Genomic DNA, 25,277 nt, shown 5'->3' with positions numbered 1-25,277 from the left:
ATGTCAGCCTCTTCCTCAAAATCGAACTAAAACTTCTCCGAGCCCAAATCAGCACCCACAAGCCTACCCTCAACTTGCCATATCCTTGGCATCATGATCAATAGCGACTTCATATCCTGCATTTTAGGATTAAAGCAGTGCCAAACAACGGTCTTCGAGCACCCAGCAATGAGATCGGAGTTGTCGAAATAGGAGATTTTGATCTTCCTCCGTGGTCTTGCAATCTCGTCCGTTGGACCGGCCAAACCTTTCTCCAAAAAACTACTTTGAGACATAGCGACATCAGCTAACTTTGAAGGTAAAACAAATGAGACACCGAAAAAGAAAGAAGCTGACAGATAAATATGTTCTTCCCCAAACTGCCTTAAACGTTTTAAAGACCATCCGATCCCAGAGAAAATATCCAATCACGGGGACCAAATCATTCAAAACCGATCCGATCCATCCGAATAGAAAATCATACCCCAACCTTCCAAAAACAGACAATCGCATCCCCAGCAGATCTTGATCCGCCTCACCCACCATCAGATCCCAAACTTTCTAAAAATCCTCAAAAGAGTAAAAACACCCAAAGATACCGAATATCACAAACCCCAACAAGAATCCAAACTTAGAAACCAGCGATCTCAAATCATCTCTGATACGTATCCCAGAATCAGAGATCGACCAACTCTTCAACCCAAGATAAGAATAATCCCCGAGATCCATCGTATCCCACAGTCGGCGCAAATCAATCCCATTCCAACCAGAAAACCCCCCCCCCTCCCCCCGAAGCATTCAGGAATCAAAACCCTAGCCGCGCCGTCACCATCACCTTTCGTCGAGAGAGATTTTTTATTTTTACGGAAACACAACTTGTTTCGCGTGTTTTATATGTCCGATTTAAATTAGAACTACCATCATCTGTTTGGAGAACTAATTTGCTTTTTAAAAAAATTAAGAAACATTACACGAAAATCCTACTAAATTATCCTTATTAACTAAAACAATATTTTCCTTATAAATTAAAATTCTATAAATTCTCTAAATTATCTTTATTATAAAATACAAACATTACATAATTTCTACTTGATTTTAACTTTTAAAATTAAAAATAAATTATAAGATTTTTTAAAACTTATCATTAGATAGATTTTATAGTGTGTTTGTAATCCCGTTATTTTCATTTCTAGTTTAACTTAATGAGTTATGTTCAAGTGCCATTATCTTTTGATGAAGAGCTTCGAAGTCACTCTTCCATGAGTCCATGATCTTTAAATCTTTAACAAATTATTATGAAACTCAAGTTAATGCTTTCTTTTATAATCATTCTCATCAGTAGCATACATATTTAATCAAAATTAAAATATTTTATCGTCATTTATAACTTAATTGATGTTTTCTAAATAAGTGTTGTTTTATATTTTCAGTGCATATATATATTTCTATTTTGTAATGTATTAATTAATAAAAAAATTGGAAATATATTGGATTTTAATGGGGGGTAGAGTGAAAATTTTAAATGTTTTGTTTTATATATGTGTGAAACAACCAATACATAATCTGAAAAAAGGGAATAATTATTATTCTATTTAGTTGTGTCGTACATATAAATTTTAGTCATGTTGTCGGAAAATAATAAATTAGAAAAATGATATATATATATATATATATATATATATATATGTTATTTCTTTTATGAAAAAGATTTGGACTTTAGGTTGGAAGTAACGGTTGGTAATATATACGGTAATAGTCGAACACTTTCCGGAATTAAAAAACTCAACATCCCTCCCAGGAAAATAATTGTAACCAAGTGAACTATCACCTTGGTAGTAAATTGATATTGCAGTTTTTATTTCAGTTTAATTCATTTGAAATAAATGTCCAATACTTTGAGTAAAAAATAAAAAATAAATAAATGTCCACTATTTTGGTAAATATTTTTGCTATTATCGACTTTTGATTATTTAAAACATATTAAAGACTGAATCTTAATTTAAAATTTATATCAATGTTTGAGTAACAAAGAAAACTTGTTGTTAACAGGGGTGTATTCAAACAATGATTTTGGAGAATTTGATGGGATTTAGGAAATTTAGAATTTTGATAGATTTTAGGGAAGTTCATATGATTTTCTGTAAAATTCTTTCAAATCCTACCTAAAACCATGAGATTTGGATTTCTGTATTTTTAACTAAAAAAATCCTCCCGAATACTCCAGAATCCTAAAAATTATTAAAATCCTAATCCACAAAACTGTTTTGAATAACAGTGGATTTTAAAGTAGATTTTTAAATCATCAGTTCAATATCAAGAGATTTTAATGGATTTTAAAGTAGATTTTTAAATCATCAGTTCAATAACAGTGAATTTTAATAGACTTTTTAAAATCCATGATTGAATAACATAGAATTTGTAAATTTCACACAAATCACTTAAAATGTCAAGTTAAATACACCCTCCGTAATTCCAAGATTTTTTAAAACACAAAAGCTACGAACCACTTTACAAAAAAATTCAAATTCTAGATTAATATGTGCCAGTGCCATAAAACCAAAAATAATCATAATTTAAATTCACTATTTCATCAATTTCCAATGAAATAATTTGAATGGATTCAGCTACTTAGGCCATCTTTATAGGGAGAACATGAGGAGTGTTCTTAACCCAAAAAAAATAGAAAAATAATGAATAGTGGCTTAGAACACTTTTTTTAGTTCTTGATGTAGAACTGATATTGGCTCAGTTCTAAGCTGACGTGGCAAGTTGTGAATGGATACAATTTTTTGCAAACAATTTTTCACAAATTAAAAGAGGATCTGATTGAGAATATATGGAATAAATTTGGACATTAAACTATATATTAATTAAATAAAATGTTTGTTGAGCTAGAACTCATCTTGTCAACTCGAAGAAGAAGAGAGAAACCGAAGAAGAAAAGAGAAATTAAAGAAGAAAAGATAAATTGAGATCGATTAAGATTTGTGAATTGGGAAAATTGAGAATCGATTTCTTAATTTGGGAGTTTTAGGGTGTTATAAACAGCGTCGTTTTGCTATTAACGGATCTCGTTAACAGATAATTAACCCTGTTTAATTTTTCCGTTTGACCACTTAATGTTGTGCCTCAAAAGGCTAGGTCAACAAGAGTTTGCGATTTATTTGGAAGTCAACAAATAATTGGTGTTTTTTTCCTCCAAAAGCAGAATTCGGGATTTAAATCAACGAAAATGTAGACTTAGGAATTTTAATGACATTTTTCCCATTCTAGATTAGACCAAAAATTATGAATCCTGGATATTTAGAATGGTAATGGGTAATCCTTTTAAACTCCGGGCCAAACTATTTTGGATTGGTTGATATCTTTACTCCAAAATTATACCAAACACATAATTCTACTTCAATATAAACGATTGGCCTGTCTTAAATTTCTTCTGTTCATCTAGCTATAAGGGCATTTTTATAGGGGAAACTATTTTAGGTGTTCTTAGAGTAAAAATATTATAAAAATAATGTAAGATCAGTAGTTAAGATCTTTTGTTAAAAAGTTAGTTATCGGGAGAACATGTTTAAGATCATAAGATTTAATAATATAATATTCTTAAACATATTACAATTATAAAAACTTATAAAATAACATTTAAATTGCAAACTTATAAAACTTTTACTAAAATTCAAAATACAATACCAAATTTTTATGAAACAACACAAACATTAAAGATAAAAAAAAAAACATATTACTTAATTAGAGACATCGGTGGTAGCTTCGTTCGACCGTGGAGTGCCATTGAAGTGTGTTTGTGGAGCCGGTGTAACGATCTTTACATCGAGAACTGAAGAGAATCTTGGTCGACCGTTCTTCCGGTGTATAACAAAAAGAGATCTGGAATCTTCTCGTCATCGAAGATATCATGTTCGACTAGGGTTAGATCGATTAGGGTTTGTGAATTGGAGAAATTGTCGATTTCTCAATTTGGGGGGTTTTAGGGTATTATAAACAGCGTTATTTTGCTATTAACGGATCTCGTTAACAAATAATTAACCCCGTTTAATTTTTCCGTTTGACTACTTAACGTTGTGCCTCAAAAGGCTAAGTCAACAAGAGTTTGCGATTTATTTAGAAATCAACAAATAATTTGTGTTTTTTTTCCTCCAAAAACAGAATTCGGAATTTAAATCAACGAAAATATATACTTGAGGATTTTAATGACATTTTAATGACATTTTTCTCAATCTAGAATCCACTTAAATTTTTGGCTGGATGTTATAAATCATGGAAACAAAAAACAAATGGAAAACGAAACATTAGCTACTTCGATAAGATTAGTCCGGAATTGTTTATATATATAAAAATGTAATCTGTTTTTTTTTTTTTTATCGTAAAAATCTAGATATTTTTAGTTTAGAAAATTGTTGGCTCCTCCTTATCCGATTTGAACATAAACATCAGATGATCATATTTAACTCTATAAAAGACGGGATTTTATATAGGTTGTAAATCAAGATTATGATATCTTTCTTTATACATTTAGCAACTACCGAGAAAGAATAAAGATGAAAAGTCGGCAAGGTCACGTTGTATAGATTCCATAATAAATGGTTACAAAGGCAAAACATAGACATGACACGAATAGTAAGTGGTTAGCATGAGATTCGAGCCCACACGTGCGGTGACAGTCCAAGGGAGATGACACGTGATATGGTTTGGGTGTACCGTCGTACAACTACAAAGATATAACTAGAAAAAGGGTTTTGTCTTGGAGCGTTAGAAGTTGACAATGATACATTAATTAAGAACACTTGAGCCCGTTTGGAAAATAGACAGTTCCATCTAAAATCTCAATCAGACCTAACCAATCCCTGATATGCAATCTTCTCAAATATTGTAACTATTTCGGATATCCAATTCAAGTAGCCTAACATCGGTCGAAGTTAATATGAAAGATTGTCTAATTACTTTTGTTTGACAGAAAAAAAAAAAAATTTAAACCTGCACGACTTGCTTATCTAGACATATTCCCTTTAAAAGCTCCCCAAAGTCGACTTGTAGAGCTACCAACGCCTTCATTTCATACAAACTTGTCACCTTTAGATTAAGAATACTAACATTTTTATCGTATAATTAATAATACTCGTAAATGTACGTTAAATTATTCGATATTAAGATGATAGCTGTAGTATAACATAAATAATGACTTCACTAGACGATGTGTACCTATTATGATCGTATACATAAGTACATAACATATGTACATATAAACGATTAATTTTGTTTGCCCCCCAAAAAAAAAACGATTAGTTTTATCAAATAAACGATTCACCCCATGCTATGATTGTGAAATCAATATCTAAAATTTGGAGGAATTTGTGGAAGAGATAAAAGAGGGAAATGAGTGTGTAAGATAGCTTTCTTTTGTTGTGAACCTCAGCATTCTTAAAGTTGCTTCTTATGGCTATACTTCTCTCACCAGTCACTCTTTCTATCAAACACTTCCCATGTGTGATCTCATCCTCCTCCTTTAGATATTATCTTCTCCATTTGCATAATAACATTTAAGGAAATAAGGAATAGTTTTGGTCGATAAGCCCCAAAAAAAATATAGAAAAAGAATAAAAAGAAAAATTGAGAACACGATAATCTATAATTGGGCCCATTTAGCCCAATAAGTTAATCGTATTTGATCAAAATGGGCTCATATGTTTGGCCCCACAGATGACAACTCTAGAACACAGCAATGCGCTTCTTTTTGAGACAACACACTGTGGTGGGTCTTCAAAGATAGAACACCATTTCTAACCATACGACAACTTTCATACACCACAATTTTTACATATACTCTATATTAATTTCATATATCTCATTTTCATATGCAAACAAAAAAAAGATGACACAAATTTTTCTTCTTGTTTCCGGGGGGTATTACGTGAAAATGAAATTGTATGTACATTAGAATATATAACCATTGGAGCAGTATAAATTTGTTACGTGTGGCTATCTATATTTTGATGACGACTTTTCAAATCTTGATATTCGAATTAAATAATAATAAATCTTATTATAGGAAAACTGTTGTGTTGTTTGAAATAACATACTCTCAATCATAAAATATTTTATTTATTTAAATAAATCATCATCTACTTAGATAACATATGAGATAACATTTAAGTATCATCTCTAATCTTGAGTAAGTGATTAATAATATAATATGGCTTTGAATGGTTGGTTCGTACCAGACCGGACTAAAATTGGACCAGTCCGTTATTTTTTTACCATTTACACACTTGTTTAATATATGCTTTTAAATTGTTGCTCCATACCCTCCATACTAGATAGTGCATACTAATATTTTAGTATGGAGTAGAAAGGATTGTAGTATGGAGTAAACATTGGTATGCACAACACCATACAATAGTATGTATAACACAATAATATTATGAATGGTAAAATCAGACTATAGTATAGAGTGATGTGTACAAAGGATTAAAATTATTTTAATAATATTTTTATCAATTAATAATAACTAATACAAGATGTATTTAGAATTACAAATAAAAATTTATTATTTCGATTATCCCATAACATAAGAGTTCAAATATAAAATTTGCTTTCTAAGATTATTAGTCAAAAGCTATTATTGCAATGGAAGAGAGTTATCTCTCATTGCTCTAGTTTTTTTTTTTTTTGAATGTGATTTTATATTTTGTGGATTTTTAATATTTATGAATGATCATATGTACACACATTTTTCAAAAGTACAAAGAAACATAAATTTAACCAATGAGAACAAAGAACTTGGATCCAATTCAACTAGTTAAAAATCATGTTTTTATCCAACTTTCACTTTTGGTATGGAGATTTTAAGGAGTAAACAGAAAAAATCGGACCAATAGTACAATCTCCATAGTACGCAGTTTCTTTTTCAATTGCAGACCAGTATGGAGTAGTGCATACTGGTCTGGAATTGTGAATGGTGAATTTACTGCAGATTGGAACAACTTTAGTCTGGTCCGGAGCAGACTAGACAACCATTCACAGGACCAAGTCCAGACTAATAAAACATATGTTAGTATGGAGTGAACAGTAACTCCATACTACTCTCTCCCTCTGTATTATAAAGAATGATTTTCGAAGATTTTTACATAGATTAAGAAAAGAATTAATGTTTAGTCATAAATGTAATTTTATTTATAATAACATATTTCTCATAACTATTAATCAATAGTAATTCATCAAAATTTAAAATTCTCAATTAATGAATCTTGAAATCTATAATTTCATAGCATCCATTAATAGAAAAAATATATATAATTAATCTTTGTGATACAGGAAAAATTCCTAAAACATCATCTATTTTAATACAGAGAGAGAGTAAAATTTAACTCTCTATCCACTTTTTTTTGGTCTGCTTAAAAAATGTTTATAATCTAGTATGGAATTTAGCATACCAAATAATTAGTACACATTATTTAGTATGGAGTATATGGACCACGTTTCTATCCATCGTTCCGGCTGATAAGTGATAACAATGAACCCAAACTTGTTGTAAATCCAATGAAATCGTCGTGACATTCCAATAAAATCAAATTCGCCGCTATTTTTGTCGGATTTCGTCATGTTTTCTTGTAGAAAATTACAATATGGCCAAAACATGGTTTTTGCTGAAAGTATTACCATTTCACATTAGTTTTCTAGACACCACATATTGAAAGTTCGTTACAAATACATCATCTGAAGTTTTCTAAGTGTTGTTTTAGGCTTTGTTTTTGTTTCACAAAAAAATTGTTGTTTCAGTTTTTTAAAAAACATAAAAACATAGTTTGTTCTTACAAAATAAACTTTATTAAGTAAACAAAAAGTATTTGCAAGATAATAAAAGGTATAAATTATTTTAATGCGGTCTAAATTATGTGTGAAAATTTAATTAGACATATATAATTTGAAAACACAGAGAATACACTTTTGAAATTCAAGATGCTCACCAAATGCATAAGTTGCACACATATAAACCAACAAAAAACAACAACATTGCTTGATATACTTTAATTATTCAAATTAAAAAGACGCGATTACAAAGAAGAGATAGAGGAATTATGAAGCCTCAAGGTCAACTAAGCCTTAGATGAGACACATGGCTTGGGAGCTTAATCGTAGGTATGTCCATAAGCTTATCCACCGTTCTTCGGGGGTGTCGGAGTGGTAGGGGAGGTCGGAGTCGTTGGGGTAGTCGGGGTCGTTGGTGTTAATGGTGTCGTTGGCGTGGTTGGGGTGGTTGGTGTCGTTGGCGTGGTCGGTGTTTTTGGCGTGGCTGGGGTGGCCGGGGTGTCTGTCGTGGTTGGGATGGCTGCTTTGTTTGAGATCACTGGGATAACCGGGATAACTGGGATGGCCGGGATGGCCGCGATGGCTGGGATGGCCGGGATGGCCGCGATGGCCGGAATGGCCGGGATGGCCGGGATAGTGGGGATCGTTGGCAATAATCTGGCAGATGTGCTAGTGAAGACGAGGAGGTTGAGAGCAAGGAAGAGTGCAAAAGAGGTCCGTGGAGTCATTTGTTTGTCGAGTGGAACAAGTAAAGAAGTAGCTAGTAGCGTATTTAGTATTCTTTCAAGTGTTGTGGGTATATGTATTTATAGGGTTTTCGCTAGAGGAATGATTAAAACTTTTATTCTTAAAACTATATATATATATATATATATTAAAACTTTAAATTTAGTTATATCTTATATAAATTTAATTTTCAAAGCATTCATATTATCTTTAGAGTTCTGAAACAAGTTACCTAAATATTCACAAAACACCTTTTTCAAGAAAAAAATATTCATAAAACATATATGCACAATTTGAAGAAACCCAATACTATTATTTTCAATGAAATATATTTTTATGAAAAATTTCTTTTATGATTATGGAATATAGAATAATATTTTTAACATTATTTTCATAATATAATTTATTAATGCCAACTATAATTTTAAACTTAATATGTAAGTTTAAAGCTTTAATTGTCTAGATGAAGAAGATAATGTGGCATATATATAGAGGCAATCTATTATTTTCAGATGATGATCGTAACAATATGTGTCATCATCGCTCCATTTTGTAGTTTCCAAAAATATAGTATATAGTCGTTCCACAGACTCCGACAACAAAATAAACTCTTCGTTTTTTTGTGCAAAAAGGAAAAAGAGTTAAGTTGAGATATTTCATGGTAGAACTGATAGCCCGTATAACTTTTACGTTGCCCTCCTTAACACGTTGGTTGAAATAAACGACATAATGTATTAATGTTTGTAGTGTCCGTTTATAACCGACGTTAGACACCTATATGTATAAAAAAGACCACGTTAACACTTGTTTATTTTGTAGTGTTGTAATGTAATTATGTAACTAGATTATGACCCGCGGTACATTAATTGTGGGGTAAGTTTTTTTTAATTTTTTTTGGTTAATATACTATTTTAATACTAATTTTGTTAATTTTAGTGATTCAATATATAAACCGTGGTATACCATACAATAATTTTTGTTTACTACAATCTTAATTAAATCAGTTTGATTCGACATAGTTTATATTGGTATTGTTAAAATATTAAAATGAGGATTTAATCCGTATTGAAATATCATATTATTGATAGTTTATTTTTTAGTATTATCAATTCAATTCTATAATGTCATATAACTCGTCATGTAATATAACTCGTTTGTGTAATTTTGAAAATTTAATATGTTTAAATATTTATAATTTTAAACTTTTTATTAAGTTTAGATATATCAGTTATAAATTATAAATTTCTTAAAATTTTATAATTTATTATATACAGTAAATTTATTATAAATGTCTATTGAACACGCACTTTTTATATTAATTAAGTAATATATGTTTGTTTTAAAAATTCAAATCACAATATTTGCAGGAAAAAATACACATTTTTATTAACTTTATGTACTATATGATGATTCACAACATTTAAATTTTAAAATCAAAAAGAGATAATAGGAGAATAATTTTTTTTTAATCTGGAATTATCTATATTAATTATAGAATATTATATATATAGATATTTAAAATATTTTAATTGTGTTTGGTTATAAAGATAGTAGAGAAAGTTAACTAAATTTTTTTGGATATGAATATAATCATCAAATGACATTCTAAAAAGTATTTTTGAGCAAAAACTGCTGAAAAATACTAGTATAGATGTTGAGAGGCATTAAATACTTTTAATTTTGAAGATAATAAGATAAGTATGTATGAATGAACAAAGATATGGAAGGAGTGGCGTTGAATTATTGGCTTTTGCCTCTTCGTGTTTGTTGCATTAGCCAAACAAGATCCGTCCACGATTGGACACGCAAAAAATAATTATTTGGAATTATTTTTTTCAAACCAATATTTTTACTTGTTTTTTTTTAAAACGGAAGAATCTTAAAACGAATTCCAAACTAATTTTTCAATACCCACAAAGTTCAGAGTTTTCTTTTCCCGTCAAAAATTTCTACACGTGTGACTAAGGTATAAAATGCAAACTTTTTCTTAAATGTACGTGATCCATAACCTATATAGATCTTAAGATCTATCTACATGAAGATTTCACATTTCAAGCAAGAACTCACCACGACTTGGTTCTCATGTGACCGTAAAAGTGTTGAACCTTTGACGTCATATATTCTTTTGTTATTTGAAAAATTGGTCGTTCAAAAATTTCTATTATGTGGAAGTGAATTTGGAGTAAAAAACACAAGATGTTAGTGTTACAATATTCTATTTTTACTATTTATGCATAGAAAAATTTTCAGCTTACAAATATTTTTGTTATTTACGACCCATGACTTTACATGAAAATTATAGTATATATTTAAATATATCATCATCATCATCTAGTTAGATAACATATATGAGATAACACATTTAAGTACCATCTCCAATCTTGAGTAAGTATTTGATAATATAATATTATATATATATATATATAGATATATATTACTAGATTAAAGGTATCCATCGTAAAACTCCCAACTGATAACGATGAAGCTAAATTCGTCGCAAACCCAACGAGATCGTTGAGAAATTCCGATAAAATCAATTTCGTCGCGAATTTTGTTGGAGTTCGCCATGTTTTCTTGTGGGCAAAAAATGTTTTTCGCCGAAAGTATTATCACTTTACATTAGTTTTCTAGATACCACATATTGAAAGTTCGTTATAAAATACATCATCTGAAGTTTTCTAAGTATTGTTTTAGGTCTTTGTTTTTGTTTCACAAAAAAATGTTGTTTCAATTAAAGAAAAAAACATAGTTTATTTTTACAAAATAAACTTTTTTACGTAAACAAAAAGTATTTGTAAAATAATAAAAGGTATAAATTATTTTAATGCGGTCTAAATTATGTGTAAAAAATTAATTAAACAAATCTAATTTGAAACAGAGAAACTACAACTTTTGAAATTCAAGATGCTCACCAAATGCATAAGTTGCACACATATAAACCAACAAAAAACAACAACATTGCTTGATATACTTTAATTATTCAAATAAAAAAGACGCGATTACAAAGAAGAGATAGAGGAATTATGAAGTCTCAAGGTCAACTAAGCCTTAGATGAGACACATGGCTCGGGAGCTTAATCTTAGGTCCGTCCATTAGCTTATCCACCGTTCTTCGGGGGTGTCGGAGTGGTAGGGGAGGTCGGGGTCGTTGGGGTAGTCGGGGTCGTTGGCGTGGTCGGTGTTTTTGGCCTGGCTGGGGTGGCCGGGGTGTCTGGCGGGGTTGGGATGACTGGTTTGTTTGAGATAACTGGGATAACTGGAATAACTGGGATAACTGGAATAACTGGGATAACTGGGATAACTGGGATGGTCGGGATGGTGGGGATCGTTGGCAATAATCCGGCAGATGTGTAAGTGAAGACGAGGAGGTTGAGAGCAAGGAAGAGTGCAAAAGAGGTTCTTGGAGTCATTTGTTTGTCGAGTGGAAAAAGTAAAGAAATAGCATTCAAGTGTAGGGTGTGTTGGCATTTATTTATAGGATTTTTATAGGATTTGCGCTAGACGAATGACGAAACTTTTATTCCTAAAACTATATATAATTTGTACTATAATTGTCGATCACTTAGCTTTCATAAATTTTTAAGTATATTTTCCGTACTTAAAATCTCTCTTCTTAACTTTTTTATACTCCCTCTGTATCAGAATACTTGATGTTCTAGAATTTTTTCTTGTATCAAAAAGGATGATTTTCTGTATACTTTTATCAATTAATACTAAGAAATTACAAATTTCAAAAATCATTAAATGAGAATTTAAAAATTTGATGAAATACTATTAGTTAATAATTATAAAAATATGTTATTATAAATGAAGAATACATTTATTGCTAAACATTAAATGTTTTTCTTAATTCATGTAAAAATTCTAAAACATCAAGTATTATGATACAGAGGGAGTATATTATTTTCTGTGATGTATGAATTTGAAATGTTATTTATATGTGTTTGTTATGCCCACAGAACACACACACACACACACATATATATATATATATATATATATATATATAGACCTGCTTGCAAATATATATACATATTTAAACTTTAAATTTAGCTACATCTTATATAAACTTAATTTTCAAAGTATTGATCTTAATTTAATCGTTTTGAGTTTTTGAAACAAGTTACCTGATGGAAAAAAAAAGAAACAAGTTACCTAAAAATTCATGAAACATGCACACTTTGAAAAACCCCAATACTATTAAACACTGTATTATTTCAATGAATTATATTTTTTTGTGAATTTCATTTTTATGATTTTGGAATGTAGAATAAGATTTTTGACAATATTTCATAATATAATTTATTAATGCCAACTATTATTTTAAACTTAATATGTAAGTTTAAAGCTTTTTAATTGTTTAAACGAAGAAGATAATGTGGCATATATATATATATATATATATATTTTTATTATATAAAGTTTCATTTCAAAATTAGTCATTAACATGACCATGACAAGAGTCAAATATATTTGATTATTTTTTTCAAAAAAGAAAATTGTGGACTTTTTTTAATTAGTTATGTTTTGTTATTTTCTTAACTATTTTTAATATTAACTAAGATATATATTTAATATGATAAGCATACTATTTGATATATTTATTTAGGGTGTTTTGGCATTTATTTATAGGGTTTTCGCTGGACGAATGACAAAACTTTTATTCCTAAAACTTTTATTCCGTACTTAAAACTCTCTTCTTAACTTTTTTTTTTTCAACCAAACATTAATAAAATTAAAAGAAAACTCCAAGGTTGGTAACCCAAACCGGAGGAAAAGAGTTTACAAAAATTGATTCAGAAATTAAAGTTCTTGAAGAACGAGCCAGACAATCGGCCCTTGCGTTTAAGTCTCGTGGGATCCTGACTAGGGTGAACTCTTCTTAACTTTATATATTAGCCAAATTAATTTTGTTTTTTGAAAACCTAGGAAGTCTTAATATACACATATAGTAATAAAATTTATCTTTCTTTACTGAGTTAGCGTTAGGTAAATATTCCCTTTTGTTTTTGGAATATGGTTTTTTATATATACAAGAAATACATAATATATCAACTAAATCTTTTTCTTTTTTTTTAATAATATTTGAATATATTCAGAAATATTTAAATTAACTTTTACACGTATCAAAATTCTGTTAATGACTAACTTTCAAAACTCAATTTTATATAATAGATATATATATATATATATATATATTATTTTCTGTAATATATGAATTTGAAATATTATTTATGTGTTTGTTATACCCACAAAACATATTTTTTTTTTGAAGAAACCCAATACTATTACACACCGTATTGTTTCAATGAATTATATTTTTGTATGAAATTCCAATTTTATGATTTTGGAATGCAGAATAAGTTTTTTGACATTATTTCATAATATAATTTATTAATGCCAACTATTATTTTAAACTTAATATGTAATTTTAAAGCTTTTTAATTGTTTAAACGAAGAAGATAATATGGTATATATATATATATATATATATATATATATATATATATATATATATCTTATTATATAAAGTTTTTTTTTTAATTAGTCATTAACATGATCATGACAAGACTCAAGTATATTTCATCATTTTTTTTTTGTCATCTAAATTTTTTATTATTGAAACTAGTTGTGGAACCATGGTGAAATACAACTCCCAAAAGAGGGAACCATAAGCCGGCGGACAAAGTTTATGTCCCTGGAGTCAGGCCGGAAGAAAAAGAAATTTTTCCTGAAAACTAAGCCCAAAACAAGGAAAACTAAAGAAAATACAACAAAACAGAAAATTTAAACCCAAATTGCAAGAGAGCGATACCTTTACTAAGAATAGAAGAAACGAAGCTAAAATCTTAAGAGAAGCAAAAAACTAAGAAGCAAAGAACCTCTTCTTCTCAAGCACCTGCGACTGAGATTTACCAAGGGTGCCCGCAGCCAACCCGAAAGTAACATCAACCACCTCCTATCATAATGAGAGCTGATCTCTTGGAACCATGAACCAAGGACTTCATAACCCGGCAAGCAAGACAACTGAGTTAAGAGAACCTCTTGCTATCACAAAGAACACACTTGCGGATACGACGACGACGACTAAAGCACGAATTACCCATTAACATCTAGTTAGAGCTATTTAAAATGCGATCCTATCTAAACAGATCAAGAAGCGGAGACAAGGAGAGAAGCTTAACCCCCAATGTACATCAGTCTCACAAACGAGAACGACAAATCAAGGCAGTTATCAAACACAGCGAGCAACACCAAAGAGAAAAAATAACTGCGAATTAAGAAGACTGTCACAACACCTCCTATTGCTTTATCAACCACCTCCTATCGCTTTGATTTTATTTTTAACTAACTATGTTTTGTTATTTTCTTAACTATTTTTAATATTAACTAATAAGATATAGATTTGATAATAGACATACTATTTTTGATATAAAGTTTTAGCTCTTGACTCTGTTACTTTGAGATGATGATCGTAACAATATGTGTCATCATCACTCCATTTTGTACTTTCCAAAAATATAGTATAAAGTCGTTCAACAGATTCCGACAAGAAAATAAACTCTTCGTTTTTTTGTGCAAAAAGGAAATAGAGTTATAGTCGAGATATTTCATGGTAGAAATGAGAGCCCGTATAAGTTGTATTCTTACAAAATAAAAGTATTTGCGAGATAATAAAAGGTATAAATTATTTTAATGCGGTCTAACTTATGTGTGAAAATTTAATTAAACATATATAATTTGAAAACACAGAGAATACAACTTTTGAAATTCAAGATGCTAACCAAATGCATAAGTTGCACACATATAAACCAACAAAAACAACAACATCGCTTGATATACTTTAATTATTCAAATTAAAAAGACGCGATTACAAAGAAGAGATAGATGAGACACATGGCTCGAGAACTTAATCTTAGGTCCGTCCATTAGCTTATCCACCGTTCTTCGGGGGTGTCGGAGTGGTAGGGGAGGTCGGGGTCGTTGGGGTAGTCGCAGGCGTTGGCGTTAATGGTGTCGTTGGCGTGGTTGGGGTGGTTGGTGTCGTTGGCGTGGTCGGTGTTTTTGGCGTGGCTGGGGTGTCTGGCGGGGTTGGGATGGCTGGTTTGTTTGAGATAACTGGGATAACTGGGATAACTAGGATAACTGGGATGGTCGGGATGGTGGGGATTGTTGGCAATAATCCAGCAGATGTGTAAGTGAAGACGAGAAGGTTGAGAGCAAGGAAGAGTGCAAAAGAGGTTCTTGGAGTCATTTGTTTGTCGAGTGGAAAATGTAAAGAAGTAGCTAGTAGCGTATTTAGTATTCTTTCAAGTGTAGTGGGTATATTTATTTAGGGTGTGTTGGTATTTATTTATTGTTGGTGTAAGCTTGAAGTAAAGCTTGGAGATCAAGCTTATCAAAGAGAAATAGAAATTGAGATTATATTTACGAGATATCTAAATGTAATAGGAATAAGAAAGTTTTCCATTTAAGATTAGGAGAATATACTTAAGAGTTTATATATATAGGGGATGCTGAGATGTAGCAGAACCTAAGAGAGATTAAGTTTGAGAGGTTGTGAGAGCTTAAAGTTTTGAGGTATTTTCTTTGAGCTAATAAAGAGACTTATTCTTTAAACTTCTTTGTTCTTAATCTTTTCGTGTAAAACTATATTTGGTATCAGAGCGTAAAGAAGATCAGGGATCTGTGAGAAAGAGATGACAGAAGACGGAAGCATGGATACTAAAGATAAGCAACTTGCGGTCGCAGGAGATAAACCGAAAGAAGGAGGAGCCTCGTCCTCAATCTCATGTCCTATGCTCAACACAACTAACTACACAGTTTGGGAGATAAAAATGAGCTATGTGCTTAAGGTCAATAAGGTCTGGGAAGTGATTGAAGCTGAGTCAACCGATGGTGATAAGAACAACCTGACCATAGCTTTGATCCTGCAATCTATACCGGAGGCACTGATTCTGCAGGTTGGAGGTTTGAACATAGCAAAGAAGGTCTGGGATACAATTCAAACTCGACATGTAGGAGCTGAGAGGGTCAAAGAAGCTCAGCTACAAACTCTAATGGCTGAATTCGATAGGCTCAAGATGAAAGAAACAGAGAAGATCGATAACTTTGCTGAGAAAATTTCTCAGATTTCTTCGAAAACTGCCTCTCTCGGAGAAATTATCGAAGAACCAAAACTTGTTAAAAAGTTTTTGAAGAGTCTCCCACGGAAGAAATTTATACATATGGTTGCTTCACTTGAACAAGTATTAGATCTTAATACTGCGAGTTTCGAAGACATTGTTGGTAGGCTAAAGGCTTACGAGGAACGCATCTCTGAGGAAGAAGATGCCAAAGAAGACCAAGGCAAGCTGATGTATTCTAACTTTGAACCACAAAGCCGTGATTACAGTGGAGATTACAGAGGAAGAGGACGTGGTGGAAGAAATTCTAGAGGTCGAGGACGTGGCTGTAGTAGTTGGAGAGATCCGTCGCAAGTCACTTGCTTCCGATGTGAAAAAGTAGGTCACTTTGCCTCCCAATGTCCTGATAGATTGCTTAAACTTGGTCTAACAGAACATAAGGAGGTTGAACAGAAGGACACAGAAGAAGCAGATCATCTCATGATGCATGAGGTTGTCTACTTAAACGAAGAACGTTGCATACCGAGTAAGTTTGAAGCAAATACAGTTGGAAGTAATGTGTGGTTTCTTGACAATGGTGCAAGTAATCATATGACTGGAGATCAAAGATACTTTGATACACTTGATCATTCAGTTACGGGAAAGGTAAGATTCGGGGATGACTCGAAAATTGATATCAAAGGAAAAGGAACGATTGCATTCATTGATTCATATGGGAAGCCAAGAGTAATGTCAGAAGTATACTTTATCCCCAATCTACGAACCAATATCATAAGCCTAGGACAGGCTACAGAGGCTGGCTGTGAAGTACGATTGAAAGGAGAACATCTCACTATGTGCAACCAAGAAGGAAATCTGGTAGTAAAAATAGAGCGAACCAAGAATCGGTTGTATAAGGTGAACATGGGTTTAACGAACAATGCTTGTTTGAATCTCACAGCTACAAGTGAATCAAGTAAGTGGCATGCTAGAATGGGACACATTAACTATGCTACCTTGTCGAGTATGTTCACTAGTGAACAAGTGATTGGTGGTCCGAAGAAATCTCTTGCAAAAGAGATTTGTGGTTCATGCTTGCTTGGAAAATAACCTACGCAGGGTTTCCAAGTACGACTGTTTTTCGAGCAACAAAGAAGCTGGAATTAATACATGGAGATCTTTGTGGTCCTATAACACCATCTACAAGTGCTGGAAGTAGATATATCTTTGTTCTCATCGATGATTATTCTCGATACATGTGGACTGTTCTACTAAAGGAGAAAAGCGAGGCACTACTGAAGTTTAAGAGGTTCAAAGCTATGGTTGAAAAGGAAACAGAAGAAAGAATACAAACATTTAGAACTGATAGAGTAGGAGAGTTTGTATCTCTTGAGTTCAATGTCTTTTGCGAAGACTCTGGAATCACTCGATACTTGACAGCTCCGTATACTCCACAACAGAATGGAGTGGTGGAACGACGCAACAGGACACTCATGGAAATGGCGAGAAGCATTCTAAAGCACATGAAGATGTCAAATTACTTGTGGGGAGAAGCTGTAAGACATTCGACTTACTTGCTAAACAGAGTTGTGACAAGATCACTTAAGGATCAAACTCCATATGAGTGCTATCGAGGAAGAAAACCTTCAGTTGGACATGTAAGAGTATTCGGATGTATTGCATATGCTAAAGCAGAGAGAGCACACTTGAAGAAGTTAGCGACAAATCTCGAATTCTTGTTCATCTGGGAACTGAACTGGGTTCCAAGGCCTATCGGTTGCTTGATGCAGAAACAAGGAAGATTGTTGTTAGTCGTGATGTTGTTTTTGATGAAAACAAAGGCTGGAATTGGAGTAGAAACAATCTTAGTGATGAAGAAGATGAGAATTTTGAGTTCACGATTGATGGAATGAGTAGTCATCATCAAGGAGAGAGTACAAATGGTGAGTCACCTGAGAACAATGATATTGTTAAAGTGATCTCTGATAGTGAGGAAACCGGAGAGGATGAGCAAACTGGTGAAACATCGGACAGCGAGACTAGGTATATAGAAGATTCACCTGCAAGGATACCTGAAATTGCAGAAAAGAGACACCGAACCAAACCTAAGTACCTAGAAGACTATTTTGTTTTCAGATTGCAGTAGAAGAAGGGGAACTGGCATTACTATGTCTCAACAATGAACCAAGGTCTTATGAAGATGCAAGAGAGTCTATAGAGTGGAGACGAGCTTGTGAGGAAGAACTTGAATCTATTGAGAGGTTTAAAGTCTGGGATCTTGTAGATCTACCTATAGGATCAAAGCCGATTGGATTGAAGTGGGTCTTCAAGATCAAGAGGAACTCGGATGGGAGCATCAATAAGTATAAAGCTCGTCTAGTAGCAAAGGGTTATGTCCAAAAGCATGGTGTGGACTTTGAGGAAGTGTTTGCTCCAGTAGCAAGGATAGAAACAATCAGACTTCTTCTTAATCTAGCTGCTTCTAGTGGCTGGGAGATACACCATTTAGACGTTAAAACGGCTTTTCTACATGGTGAGCTTGATGAGTAGTACATGTAAGTCAGCCAGAAGGATTTGTGAAGAAATGAGCAGAGGAGAAAGTTTATAGACTCAATAAGGCTCTGTATGGTCTAAAGCAGGCACCTAGGTGCTGGAACAACAAGCTGAATCGAATTCTCCTGTCATTTGGTTTTGTTCGATGTTCAAAGGAACCTTCGGTATATAGAAAGAGTTCTGGTCGTGACCTCCTGATTGTAGGAGTGTACGTTGATGACTTGTTTGTTATCGGAACAAGTCTAGATATCATTAAGAGGTTCAAGGAGGAGATGTCATCAATGTTTGACATGAGTGATCTTGGTAAGTTGTCATACTATCTTGGAATTCAAGTAAGGCAACATCAAAGGGGAATCACACTTGATCAATCGGGTTATGCATTGAAGATCTTGGAGGATGCTGGTCTACAAAACTGCAATTTAGTTCACACACCAATGGAAACAGAGCTGATGTTATCAAAGGCAGAGGATGAGAAAGAGATTGATGCGACGGTTTATCGCAAGAGAGTAGGGTGTCTTCGATATTTACTTCACACTAGACCGGATCTCTCGTATTGTGTGGGAATCTTGTCGAGATATATGCAGAGTCCAAGGTTGTCACATGGTGCAGCATTGAAGCAATGCTTGAGGTAGTTAAGAGGAACTGTAAGCTTGGGACTATCATATGAAAGATCGAGGGTGCCAAAGCTTATTGGTTACAGTGACGCTAGCCATAAAGGTGATCAAACTGATGGAAGAAGTACTTATGGACATATCTTCTATTTTGGGAGCAGTCCGATCACATGGTGTTCTAGAAAGCAAGACGTTGTGGCTATGTCGTCTTGTGAAGCTGAGTATATGGCGGGAACTGAAGCTGTTAAACAAGCAATTTGGTTGCAGGAGTTGTTAGCAGAAATCACTGGCAGTTCGGTGGAGAAAATTCTGATTCGAATTGATAATGAATCAGCGATTGCACTGACGAAGAATCCAGTGTTCCATGGACGTAGTAAGCATATTCACCGGCGATATCACTTCATAAGGGAATGTGTTGAAAATGGACAAGTAGAGGTGGAACATGTTGCAGGCATCAACCAAAAGGCAGACATTCTTACAAAAACATTAGGGAGAATCAAGTTTAAGGAAATGAGGGAACTCATGGGAGTTAAAGACTTGGCAACTTTGGAGTTCAAGCTTAAGGAGGAGTATGTTAGTGTAAGCTTGAAGTAAAGCTTGGAGATCAAGCTTATCAAAGAGAAATGGAAATTGGGATTATATTTAGGAGATATCTAAATGTAATAGGAATAAGAAAGTTTTCCATTTAAGATTAAGAGAATATACTTAAGAGCTTATATATATAGGGGATGCTGAGATGTAGCAGAACCTAAGAGAGATTAAGTTTGAGAGATTATGAAAGCTTAAAGTTTTGAGGTATTTTCTTTGAGCTAATAAAAAGAGTTATTATTTAAACTTCTTTGTTCTTAATCTTTTCGTGTAAAACTATATTTATAGGGTTTTAGCTGGACGAAAGACGAAAGTTTTAGTGATCGCAACAATATGTGTCATCATCACTACATTTGGTATTTTCCAAAAATATAGTATAAAGTCGTTCAACAGATTCCGACAAGAAAATAAACTCTTCGTTTTTTTGTGCAAAAAGGAAATAGAGTTATAGTCGAGATATTTCATGGTAGAAATGAGAGCCAACTTACGTTGCCCCCCTTAACAAGTTGGTTGAAATAAACGACATAATATATTAATGTTTGTAGTGTCCGTTTACAACCGACGTTAGACACCTATATGTATAAAACAAAACCACGTCAACACTTGTTTTTTTTGTAGTGTTGTAATGTAATGTAATGTAATGTAATGAGGAATTAAATACTTTTGATTTTGAAGATGATAAGATAAGTGTGTATATATGAATTGAACAAAGATATGGAATGAGTGGCGTTGAATTATTTAAATTTAGTTGGCTTTCTAACTCTGCGATAGAGAAAGACTTAACTAGTTGTGTTGAATGGGATGGTGAGCCCTGTGACCCTTGTTGGAAAGTAGTCATTGAGTTTGTTTTGCTCTTGGACTGCAATTTGGCTCTCTTGGATCACCTCAATGGTGTCTCCGCTTTACCTTGTATTGAGGTCTCTATTAGATTTGTTCTAATATTGTTTGTTACTAAGGGCTTTGTCCCGACCTTTAGCATAGGCATCTTTGTTTATGTCGATGTTATTTGGGAAGATCAGTCTCTGCTTAGAGCTATGCTTCCTCATCTTGGCACCAGCAGCCTCTTTCTCTTTCCAAATGTCCCTCTTGCGAGTGGTTTGGATGATCAAGCTTCACCGATTTTGCAAGGATCTTCCTCCTGGTTGTTAGCTCCCTCTGCCTTAGTTGCGGAGCTTGTAACCCTTCAGGTTGCAATGGATACAATCTCTCATGGAGTCGTTGTTGGGATTGTTATGTTTCGATCTCGCGTATCTTCGTTTGTAAAACTGTATCTTGCACTTATCCCTAGTTTCTTTTCTTTTGGAGTTTTTGTAGGCTCTTCTCGCCTTGTTTCTTTGTATTTCCCTTCTATTTGGGCTGTAACTCCTCATCTTTTGAGTGAGTTTGAGACTTAATTTCAATGAAAATTATGAGTTTGACCAAAAAAAAAAAATATATGTGATCTATAACCTATATAAATATTAAGATCTATCTACATGAGAAATATACATTTCAGGCAAGAATGACCAACCCACAACGACTTGGTTCTCATGTGACCAACGGGTCGGATGACCACAACAATGGGTCGGGTCGGGTTGGTTTTTTCGGGTTTTCGGTGTTTTGGTTTTTCAAAAATATGTTCGAAGATAACCGAAATTGATTTCGGTTCGGTTCGGGTCTCGGGTAATTCGGTTATTGAAATTTCTACCGAACCAAACCGAAATTTAAAATGGGTTGTCGAGAAAAAGTAAAAAAACGTTGGGCCAGGCCCAGTACAACAATTAAAACGAAAAAGAACAAAGGTATTTGGCTTTTAATAAAACGCTGTGTTTTATTCATCTGCAACCTTTGCAAAACCCTAAAATCAACAGAAACTTGATGGCCGCCGATACCAAAACCAGCAGATCCGACGAAAGAAGAGGAGGACGCCAACGTTTTCGGTTAACCATTCGGGTATCCGAACCTAACCAAAAAATCTCGGGTAACCGAAATAATCTACAAAGCTTCCGATCGGTTCAATTCTCCTAACCGAAGCCTACCCGAAACCGAAAATCTCGGTTCGGTACGGGTTGGAAATTTCGGGTCGGGTATTTCTCGCAGGCCGATGACCAAGTGTTGAACCTTTGACTCATATATTCTTTTGTTATTTGAAAAATTGGTAGTTTAAAAATTCTATTATGTGGAAGTGAATTTGGAGTAAAAAACACAAGATGTTACGATATTCTATTTTTACTATTTATGCATAAAAAAATTTTCAGCTTACAACTTTACATGAAAACTATATATATTTTGGAATTACCTGCCTACCAAGACTTGGTTTCTCATACCTCATATATTGGTTTTTGATAAACAAACGGTAAGAGTTCCATAACATTCAATATATTTTTCTTTTATTATCTAAAATTTGTGGAAGTGAATTTGTAGTTAAGTTAAAGTGTTATTAAAAAATAAGCATTAGAAGAGATTACAATGTTTTTCTCTTTACTATTTATGGATAGGAAAAATTTTAGCTCATGAACATTTTTGTTATTTGTTAACGCAAAAATTCTATGAGTGAGAGACCACTGAGTAAGAAAATAAAATGTATAAATATTGATGTGTAGGAGTAGGAAAAAAAAAAGAGTAGGAAGTTGGAACGACGTTGTCCAAAGATTAAATGAAAAAGTGGCCTATACAGGGATCGAACCTGTGACCTTCGCGTTATTAGCACGACGCTCTAACCAACTGAGCTAATAGGCCTTTCGATTAACTTCTAATGAAAACATTACTTACTATAAAATTAAAGGCTTTGATCGTCAGCTTGATGGGCCTTGACGTACAATTTGGGGCAAAACTATCCAAAGCCTCTCACAGATCTAAATTTGAACAATACTATATTTTTTTGGGTACGTTGAGAAAGTCTAGAAAACTAACAACTTTTTTTTTTTTTTTTTGTTACCTAACGAGACCATTTGCTTTATTTCAAGTTCTAAGCCTCTAAAGGAAAGAGAGATCTGAAAATGAAATATAGAGTTTTTGTGGTGTAAGTGCAACAAGAAGGAGATATACTGAACGTGGTGGTTAGAAGATAGCGTCAACATAGATGCTGCGTATACATCACATTCATATGTACTTCTCCTTTTTTTTTTTTTTTTTTTGTGTGCACACCAACATATGTACTTCTCTTATGTGTGATTTTGTTCAATGCGATTTAAACTACTAATATATTTTTTTTTCTTAAAATTGCAACCATGTTTGTATCTGTAAGAAAAATGTTGATAAAACTGATAAAGATTTCAAAAGCAAATCTCAACTATACGAATCCCATTAGAAATTACCTCTTTCGTTATAACATGAACTTACCAAAATCTGTTTTACGAATTGTTAAGGTTTCAGTTTAATTTATGAAATTTTTTATATATGTTGAGACCTTTCTAAAGATACATATGCATATATACATGTATGTAGCTGTGTATGTATCGAATGGTGGGGCTAAAAGGTTAATGATGTGTACATTAATTGGACATTTGATGTGGCTGGATTGGACCCAACTTGCTCTATGATAGAGACCTAACTAAGACACCTTTGCTCTTCATTCATTTCTCCCGTATACATAATTGAATTAACTGTACATATGTTCACAACAAGCGATCTTGCTATATATATTTTAAAATAATAGGATTGAGATATATTTTAATCTGGTCTTCTGTTGAACCAAAAAAAAAGGAAAAAAAAAATCTGATTCGAAGAAATAAATTATTTGTTAGAATAAATTAATTATCGAACCTCTTCTTTAATTTTATTTATTTTTAAAACCGCTTGCAAGTTGGGTTATTCAGATAAATTGTTTATTATAAGACTCACTAATATATCCTCCTTATACTGAAAAGTTATGATAATTGTAGATTATAGATGTTAATTCTTATTTATTTAGCATTCGGATGTTGAGTTTAAATCCAATATGTTAATACTGAATAATAAATAAATAAAATTTCGTCACCGTGATACAAAGCAACCTCACAAGTCACAACTCTCGTGACTACAAAGATCTCTCATTATTAAATCTCCTTGCCTTCTTTTATTTCTCGAGTTGGACACACACCTCGATCAAAGACTATTATTGGCCTCTTGGGATCTGCCTCAAAGCGACTATGTATGCTTTTATGTGTTCTATATATTTTCTAAAACCACTCCGGATGATGACTAATTTCTGGGAATTGGGACAATGAAGATAGAGCTTATTACGTGCTTCTAACGAGAAGTAATCATTTTTAGTATTGGAGAATCTAAGATACAGTTAAGTGGATCGAGATATTAATGTATATATAACATGTACGTTTACATCGAATAATAAAATGATAGGAAGTATAAAAAGGATATTTAATGGGGGAAAAAGAAGGGTCGAGATGTAACAAAGGCGAAGATAATGGATATTATCGGGATGTTGTCTTCAAGGCCACGAGCTTAGATTCTTTTAGTTTTGCTCAGTTTGTTTTGTTTCTACTTTTTCTTTTGCTGCTTACTACTTTTGCTCATGATCTACCATACATATATATGGTATACTATCTTATAACTTATGTATCTTTTCAAATCTCTGGACGTACATGTTTAAATTTGGTTATGTAACCACGACCATTTCAAGTATCTATGGTCATACCATACCAGTTTTAATAATATAACTGCTACGAAGAAAACACATATGATATCTATATATATAGTTCGAGATTAAAATACAATCTACACCTTTTTAAGCATAGTTCATGTGGCACTTAGAATTTAATACTTTTGGAATAGTTTTTCATTAAATTACAAATTTTTTTTTTTTGTAATTTTCTAAATTTAGTATGATTGTTTTCATGAGACAATAATTACGTAAGCATTAGTTGTAAAGGATGTCTTAATCTGAAAAAATATAAGATAATTCAAATTAAAA

At 32.6% G+C, this 25,277-nt stretch overlaps 1 non-coding gene across 1 annotated transcript; it reads right to left on the bottom strand.

Annotated features, from left to right (window-relative positions):
* Nucleotides 1-23,030: 23,030 nt before the first annotated feature.
* On the bottom strand, nucleotides 23,031-23,104 carry TRNAI-AAU (transfer RNA isoleucine (anticodon AAU)). Its single transcript has one exon. It is a non-coding gene; the product is annotated as a tRNA-Ile (tRNA).
* Between the last annotated feature and the right edge of the window lie 2,173 nt (nucleotides 23,105-25,277).

This window comes from Camelina sativa, chromosome 5 (genome assembly GCF_030686135.1).
Source record: "Camelina sativa cultivar CO46 ecotype springtype chromosome 5, ASM3068613v1".
NCBI lineage: Eukaryota > Viridiplantae > Streptophyta > Magnoliopsida > Brassicales > Brassicaceae > Camelina > Camelina sativa.
Note: the sequence above shows the minus strand (reverse complement) of the source record. Positions and strands in the feature narration are given on the sequence as shown.